Genomic DNA, 9,409 nt, shown 5'->3' with positions numbered 1-9,409 from the left:
CTTTTAATTTTCAACACAAAGTTTGATGATAGGACATTTATTAAAAGTCTGATTTCGACATTCATTATTGCACAAGACAACTTAAATGGAATTACGAACCTAACACAACAAGATATTCTAACGCCATCACATTTTGTAAACAAAGAAATTGTTAAAACAATGCCCACAACAACACAACTACAAAATTCGTCTTTTTATCCTACGATCACACCAACACATAACAAAAATAATAATCCGTTTCGACCAAAAACATTACAATCAATAGATAAACTATAAGATGCTCCAAACTATTCGCAAACGGATTCGGAAAAATCTAGTCCAATTAATAATAAACGCCTAATCAAAAAACCAAAAGCAGGAATCACGTGAAAACCGAAAGAAACACAAAATTTAAAATTACAATTTGTCAATATTATTCAGACAACCACGTCACACAAAAACATCATCCAAGACTCCAAGGCAAAACAAAAATTTAAAAAAATCGAATAAATCTTTTCACCAATACTTGACGCACGACCGAAATTTTTCAGATAAAATTGATCAAAGTAAAAACAGTTCAGGAAAACCGTTACCACCTAGCTATAGTAAAAGCACATCACAATCACCATCTTCCAACATTTTTTGTGGACGATCCCCAGATAGGCGAAATTCAAAACTATTTATATATAGAATATATCACAACTTATATAATCTAAATCCAAAACACTAACCACGAAATTTCTGCCACATACTTAACATCATCCGCGCACTAGAACTCTTTTGGCCACTCTTACGTTTTACAAAGTTCATTAAAATGCTTGCAAAATTTTTAACTTACTCACCCACAGTTCAAAACAATTTCCCAAATGGTTTTTTTTAAAACCCAACCATCAGTGAGTGTGAAGTTATAAAAAATCACTATATAAATCACTAATTCACTCACCATTTTTACACGTGTGTTTCACCATTGCTTTTTAGATTTCACTAGTAATTTCTCTGAAAACAATACATGAAATAAAAATTAAAAAAATGAAACTTTAAAAAAATTTTGCTTCAAATACTAACTATTTGTTGTAAGTTTGTAATCGTGCAATAGAATTGATACGCAGCAATTAATTTTTAATATTGCTGTAAATTATCTGTACGAAGTACTGAACTATTAATGAATAATAAATAGAGTAAAACTAACCTTTTAATGTGTGCTATAGTTTGAAATTTTTCATTTTTTTTGAACTCGCCTTATTTCACGCAAATCAAAGGAACTCGTCACTTGTATAAACTAGCCACATGAACATGAACGTCTCACGCTACCCAATTTAGATTAAGTCCAGAAAAAACTGGATAAATTATTCTTTTGAATTATGATTGAAACTTTTATTAAGACCACATGAAACGTAAAAACACTCAACAAATAACACAAACCAAAAACAATCCATTTTTAAGAAAAGGACACAACCAAGGAACAAAAGAGAAAACACCTGATAAAAAAGAAAAGAAAGGTTAAACACAAAAACAGACTTTTCTCAAAGACATTCTCCTCTAGCCTCACCCACCAAACGACGTCGCTCGAAGTAAATGTGCTCAACATATACAACATCCAGACCCTCAATTTTTGCTCTAGCGTAAAAAAATTTCTCAGAGCAAAGAAACGAGCAGGAAAAAGGATCGGTAATAGATTAAGGTTTTGCATGAATCTATCCGGCCGAAAACAGGATAGCGTGACAAACAGACGGTGTTTTTTATCCGACATTACTTTATGAGAAAACCACACCGGACTTAAACTCATTTTTGTCGTAAATACCCCGGCTGTTAAAAAACCCTCAGATCCAAAAAATATCCCAGATCCACAATTTTGCATAGTTAGATAACTTTTTTTGATACCTCTAAAAAAGTTGCTTCGGTAATTAAAAATTTATCTCCTTAAGTATTTGTCTCCTTAAAACAAGCCTCTTTTGTCAGTTATTTGTAAACTACTAGACATTCGCAATTGTTTTTTTTCTGATAACTTCAATCAGCACTGAACCAGTAAAGTATGAAACGAAACTTTTCTGAGCAATAAATTTATACATGTTTTAAGCAAAACTCACCGGGGCAGACATGTTCCGCCAGGCATTTGCAGAGACGTTCGCACAGACATGAGCATAGTAATTTGCTAATGAGCTCACAGCAACAGTTTCTGCGAGCTAAAACAGAATTACATGATAACGTAGAATTTAAAAAGGCATTATTGTTTTTTACTCTACAATTAGCACCAATCTTTTCGCTCACCTTATTCAGAGCAAGAAATGATCTCAACAATTTTTACTCAGTATATTTGTTCAATTCTGTTAATTTTTCAGCTGTTTTCTTGAATAGCGAGTGTGGATGAGAATTAAATCTCGATACTTAACTGTTAAAGCTTTAAATCTAATTTAAAAAAGTGCTAAAATCAGACAGAGAGACTGCTTTAGCACTGAGATAGTTTGAAACGGATTAGCTTGAGTGGTGTTTTTTTAAATGAAAACCATGAATTCATAATTGCCAGATGTTCAGGCGTCTAAAAGCAGTTTTTAAAGTTTCCAAATGTTTTCTGCCAATTAGTTAAGTGTTCCCAATAATAAACTTGGAAATGTTAAGGATTAAAGACAAAAACACTCAGTTTTCTTTCGTCCATAACCTTTGGGTAGCCTAGACCAAAAGTGGCTCATTGGAAGTCAGATTCTATCGTTACTTGAAAAAAGGACTCTTCATATCAATCAGTGCATATAGCCCGATTGGCGCTTCAACCTCATTATATTTCTACATTCTCGGTGATAAAAGGCAACATCTATCTAAACCCTTAATATTTTTTTATTTCAGGACACATCGTACAAAATCCTACATTCAGATCGCAAAACATTAATCAGACCAACATACTGACTGACCGGAACCTCAAATTACAAACTCTTCTACAGAGTGTTTGAAAGTAAGAAAACTGAGAGTCAATGAAACCGGTAACACATCATCTAAAGCCAGCAAAACTCTTTAGAAAAACAAAAACTGATTTCGATTAAACAATACAAAAAAGAATTTTGGGAACGTTCCATCAAAAAACACGAAAAACAAGTATTCTCATTAACTTGAGAATAAAATAAATTTTCCCGAGAAAAGCAAAATTTGGACAAATTAATTTAACCATACAATGGAAAAAATTAATTTATAATGGAAAATTTAACCATACAATTTCCTCAAAATGCTTCAAGTGGGCAAACCCCAATCACATACTAACATTTTTGACCCTACTGTTACTTCAAGTTCCCTACTACCGGATAACTGCTCGGAAAAACGCTTTGAATTTGCACTTACATCTACATTTTTACCCACGAGTAATAAATAAAAAAATATATGTTTTTTTTTCAGAATTGCTTAAAATTTAAAAAAAAATCAGTTTAATAGCTTTATGAGGAATATAGTCGTGTTGACTATACCCATGTTCCAACAAATTTTTGGTTTCCAAAAACTAGATCTAAAATCATTTTTATACCTAAACATAAAGTATAAAAACATTGTGTTGCTTAATTTGACTCAATTTAAACTTAAGCACAATTAAACCATACAGGGTTATCAAGGATTCCCTTGGGTCTGTTTTTCATTAGAAATTTGAAAATTATTAAAATTGTATAATTATTTTGATAGGTACTTAAATTGCATCTACTCGCCTACCCGGGCCGAGGTTTCGACTTTATGTTTCAACCAAAAACGCATATGTTTTGACGAGCGCGACCAAAAACATCTATGTTTAGACCAAATTCGACTAAAACATATATGTTTTGACCAATGCCGACGGAGCAAAAACATTTCAACCAAGTTTGACCAAGGAAAAACGTTTCGATCGAGTTCGATCGAGGAGTTGTTTCGGCCGAGAAAAAAAAACATTTCGACTATGATCAACCGAGGGAAACGGTTTGACAGAGCTTTCAGTAGGTTTTTTTTCGAGGAAAAAGAGTTAACAGAGCTCATAAAAACTCTACTCCATACTTCTTTGCCGATCTTACACTTGAGACTCGACCGGCAAGTCTACAGCTTTGTTCAGGGGGAAAATGGTGGCATGCTAAGCGAGATAGCGCAGTTTTTTTAACAAAAAACGCAAGAGTGCAGACCCCGACCAAATATAACAAACACTTGATTGAAGTTTGCTCGGTAGTCGATTCCTCAGAAATTTACTCAAAATCTATAAAACCGCTAGAAGGAATGATTCGATACATTACGAGGCCAAACTGTGCATTTTCTGAATTGTGAGGGGATTCACAACAGGCAAAAATCAGATTTGTCGCGGAATCCGCAACATTGCCATTTTTAAATCTTCTCTGCTGTTTTGGATTCCACGGACAAAAAGCTAAACTAAAATACTATGTTGCTCACAATTGCTCCGAGAACAGGCAACTTTGCGAAATCCGCAACAAAATAAGTGGAATCCAGAATCAGTTCGTGGAATCCATGAACAAATAAAAATATATGTGTTTGCTAAACTTAAGCTGACGCGAAATCTGCAATTGTAAGTGGAAACCGCAAACTATAAGCGGGATCCGCATAAATTTGCGGAATCCAGTTACATTTGCGGAACCCGCTTACATATGCGGAATCCGCAACAACTACCTATGTTCGCTCGTTGCGGAATCGGCAACTAAACCAAAGTGCCGACAAAATTTACGTTAAAGATACTTGTACGCGAAATCCAATGAAATTTTGTAATCCATTTACGCTTTAGAATATGTTCAAATAATGTCTCTGGAATCCAGGAACATAGAGACACAAAATTGTGCGCCTAACCAGTGCACAGTTTGGCCTCGTATTGTAGATTTTCACTATCAGTGTAAGAATTGGATAACACGACCCTTTTGCTTATCCGCGCTACCAAGGATGAGAAATAACAAATCTCGAACTAAGAACCAGTTTCGAGAAATCATTAATAATTCAATATTCGAGTTCAGATGAATCTTTTTAGAATTTTCTGGATTCTTTATTTTCTTTATAGAATCGGGTTATTCTAAAAATTCAAAAGAGTTGGTTTCTTTCTCGATTCACATGTGTTTTTATGTTCCAAAAAGTTTGGCTCATAAATGATCCATAAAAGAAACGATCTATCCTGGAATCAAACCTGCGCTAAACCGGACGATACGCACTGTCCTTACACTCGGCTAGTGTTTTTGTAGCCACTGATTGGCCCGATAAATTTTTATTGATTGCAGGCAGAACGTGCGAAGTAATCGTATCAGTAGTGCTTCGCAGGTGATCAACCTAATGGCTAGTGATCATGAGGGCTGGGATCGAAAAAGCAAACCAGATATCCGTGATTCAGGTTGCAATTGGCATGCCACTGTGATGGCTTTTTCATGGAAGGGGCATAATGTTTTGGCCAATCTGATAAAGTTCACATAATAGTATAGGTGGTCAAAATGTCATCAAGAGTTAGCAAATTCGGACCATCAATTGTTACAGGACAGGCGTTTGATGATTGCTTTATTAAGCAAAATGCCTTAGACAAACTTTTATTCAATTTGATTTCGAATTTCTTTCATTAAAAAAAATGATATTTTTTAGCAGTATTAGATTTTGGGGATAACAAACTATTTTTCCACGCGTGGTTGCATGAGCTCAGCTATCATAGGACTGCAACGACTTTAATAAGCAAAAATAACCAATTTGTTTTGCCAATTATTGATAAATTAAAAGGCAATTCACAAATTTGGGATTAAAATTCGTAAACAATGATTCTTAATATTTTTACTAAAAAGTTTTATTGCACCCACATTAAAGTTTTATGGATAAAAATCAGTTTTAATGGATTTTCTTTTGTGATGAAAATGGATTAAATTTTGCCTCCAATTACTCAACTTTTTGCGATTTCTTACAAGAGTTGAACGAACACGTTCATCCAGGGGCGGCCAAAACATAATAATTTTAAATAAGGCCAACATCTAGTAATTTTTCACAAATTGCCCAAAAATGGCATTTTTGACCAGTTTTTTCTCACGAAATTTGTCTGCGGCTCTAGAAACTCGGTCGAAATACATTCTTTTCAATGTTGTGGGAGTGCTTTTGATTTTCCAGTCCCTCCTCCCACACTCCTCCCACGTACTCACGCACAAAGAGATACACACACACGTAAACACAGGAAAAGATTTTATAAAATTGATTATAACCCATTGTAATTGATTAAAATTGATTATTTTTCGTTTGATTAAACTTTTTTAAAATAAGTTGAAAATAATCAAATATAATCGATCATAATCCATTAGATTGAAATTTTATTGCTTGAAAAATAGCATCATTATAATCGATTTTCAATGAATTATGATCGGGTATTTTTGTTAATTTATAGAGACTGACTATGAAAATCCAATATAACCGATTATTATCCATGAGACTTCAGTGAGGGCAAGCTTAAACAGTCAGGAGAAAAGAAAAAACGAACTGAACTAAGAGTTCAATGTCATAATTTTCGAAGGACAAGCTTGTGGCATTTTTCTTTCAGTCAATTTTTGATTTTTGTTTAGTTCAGCCTAAAAATTATTATAATCCATTAAAAATTATTAGTCGGAATGATTCCGTGAAAAAAGTAACGCTTTGTTATGATCGTTTTTGTTATATCATAGATTATGACTATAAGTTTGAGATTTATATGATTGTCATCTACATAACTCTAGTGCCCTATAGAGTATTTAATTGGGAAACGCTGAGCCAGCATACATATTACCTCGATTTTGCAAAATATCTGCTAAGGTAGAGTATTCATTCACTCTCACAAAATTTATCTCTAAGTATTGTTCAAACTTAACATCAAAAACTTTTTGATTAACGTAGGTTAACCAAGAATTTTGTGGTCTTAACTGTAAACACCTGTAACTGTGACTATATAAAACAATTTGTGAAGGTGAATGTATACTCAAATCTAACAGAAATTTAGCAAAATCGATGGTACATGTATGTTTTCCGCTGTTAAACACTCTGTTTTCTACAATAGAGTTTTTGGATGGTATTCATTACATCAGAAATTTGATGTCAACATCTGTAATATACAAAAGTAATCATGAAAAATGGATCATAGTGTTTAACTTTTTTGTGGGTTATGATATTTTTTTTCAGAATCGGCCTGAAACATTTAAATACCCTTAAAAATAAGACCATTGTATTTCGGTTACCCTTAAAAATAAAACCATTGAACTCTTTTTCGGTTACAAAAGTGATAACCTGCTTTTTTTCTTCACATTTTTTTCCAATGTTCTGATGTAATTTAGTGTCCTAATTTTCGTTGACCTTTGATTACCCTAAATATTGGGTTTGATAGTGAAAACGGGATAAGATGGCTTTATCGAGCAGCTTCACGATCGTTCAGGTTTAAAGCACTCATTAATAAAAATTGGGCTCATTCAAATTTAAATAGAAAAATACTAACTCTGGTGATAACCTTCCGAGAAAATGTGGAAAATGATTCGTTGGGAACCAGTCCAATTTAAGTTGGGTTTCTTCTTAGCTGCTTAGTTCAACTTAGGCTCATTTCACTCCATTTTATACGATTTGGCCATATGAGCCCACTGTTTTCTTGGAGATCAGTTTAAAACGGAGATCAGTTACAACTTCTACAATTGGCCTACCTTTCTGTATTTGTTTGGCGGCCTTTCCTTTCTTTTTTCTCGAAGTGTTTTTCGGGTCGGTCATAGCGCCCTCGTTTCTTTGCTTCATCAATTTCGCCTGCAATTTAATTTCCCACACTATATTCTTTCCTACTACTGTGACATCATTGGGGTCACAACTATGGTCAGTGTCCATGGCCTGTAGTTCATCAAATGCAGGGTTGTTTTAAGTGTTAAATAATATTCTTTTGAATGCGCTTTGCTTTGGTTGAGACCTTGTGTTTGCTTAATTTTGATAGTTTTAAAAATTATAATTTCAAAATATTTCAAAGAATTATAATTTCTTTGAAAGATATTTCATGAATAATAACTCTATTCGTAAGTTTTTAAACTATATGGTGTTTTATTATGCAAGATATTTTACCTCATATTTTTAGAAATTAAAGACGATGAGAGTTTTGCAAAAATTGCTGCCTAATTTTGCAATTTTTCAAATCCAAATATAATCCATTATAGCCTATTTGAGAGGAAACAAATATGAAAAGATAGAATATAAGGGATTTTAAACCCTCAAGTTCTGGAAGTGTAATTATCATCCATGAAAAATAAATTATTCTTGACTATGCAACATTGATATTATCATTTAAAAAATGTATTTGAAGAGACTTACTTCTGAGAAAAATTAAATACTTAAAAAAAACGCCTCTATATTAAAACGCCTAAATCTGCCATTTTTACTTGAAACATCTCTGCCTTAAGCTGGTTCATTATTTCGCCATTTCCACAAAAAAACTCCCAATTTGGCCTTGAAAAGCTCATTTCCCACAGAAGCTCAAATGCCGGGTAAGAAATGTCGTCATTGTTCCAATCAAAAATAACTGGTAAGTTATTCAGAAGTGGTGTTTGCTGAGCGAAGATATTCGAGTTGCGTTCCGTTCGAGAAAATATCATGAGCATTTTAAAAAAACAGCCAGCTCCGTAAGCTGGTTTTCTAGCTAAATTGGCAGCAACGTTTTCGATCCAGAATTCTTGACGGTTTTCAAGAGTTTCGGATAGATTACCAATTAGAAGACTAATAACAGGTAGAGATTCGTTTAAAATTGATGACGATTTGACTTCGTCTCGGTCAGAAGCAATAGCGAGAAGTAAAAGTGTGAACACTTTTAGTTTTGAAGTTTCTGCAGTTGAAGAAATGACTTCTTCGGTCTGAACTTCCAAAGTCGTTTCGAAGAACGTTCTCTTAGCATCTACGGCGATTTCCAGTGTTTTGCAAAGAGCCAAAATCAGTTTGATAATCGAATTTTCGTCTGTTCTTTCGGATGGTTGAATTTTTAACTGATTTCCTAAGAGCTCGAGCATGCGTTTCACAGATCCATTTTCATGCAAATTTTTGCAAAAATTATCACTGTTTGCTGTCAACATAAAAAGCGCTTGCAAAAAAACGGAAGCTCTTTTTTGGAAGTTATCGCCATTACCAATCTGGCAAAAATTTAGCTCTTTTTGAATGATCGAAGGCAAATTTGGGTCTTCATAAATTGAATTAACTTGTTCCTCAGTTTCAGATGCGCTTTCTTTTTCAAAGCGGTCCAGTAGTTCCTGGAATTCAAATACCGGAGCGTCCTCCAATTTGGAGGAAACCTCCTCCGAACCACCCGTCATAGTCAAAACTTACTGTGAATAAATTAAATATGTCGCAAAAATAACTGTAAGTCAAAAGGAATAACTATCCAAATGAAATTATATCTAAATCCAATAAACACAGGTGAAATGAATCAAATATGGCGTGTTGAACGGATATTTTCTTGTTTGCTTATTTGTTTTGCATTGAAAATCAAAGT

General features: G+C 33.6%; 1 protein-coding gene and 1 long non-coding RNA gene across 2 annotated transcripts in view; one reads left to right on the top strand and one right to left on the bottom strand.

The window, feature by feature from the left end:
* The window catches only part of LOC134840774 (arrestin red cell-like), a 219,163-nt gene that overhangs the window by 119,908 nt on the left and 89,846 nt on the right, over positions 1–9,409 (top strand). The window lies entirely within an intron of this gene.
* LOC134840143 (uncharacterized) lies at positions 2,066–9,330 on the bottom strand. The gene is made up of 3 exons (XR_010162404.1): positions 8,325–9,330; positions 7,593–7,770; positions 2,066–2,162 (listed from the first exon to the last, which is right to left on the bottom strand). It is a non-coding gene; the product is annotated as an uncharacterized LOC134840143 (long non-coding RNA).

Source organism: Symsagittifera roscoffensis, chromosome 2, assembly GCF_963678635.1.
Source record: "Symsagittifera roscoffensis chromosome 2, txSymRosc1.1, whole genome shotgun sequence".
Taxonomy (NCBI): Eukaryota; Metazoa; Xenacoelomorpha; order Acoela; family Convolutidae; genus Symsagittifera; species Symsagittifera roscoffensis.
The sequence above is the reverse complement of the archived record's forward strand: the minus strand, read 5'-3'. Positions and strand labels throughout refer to the sequence as shown.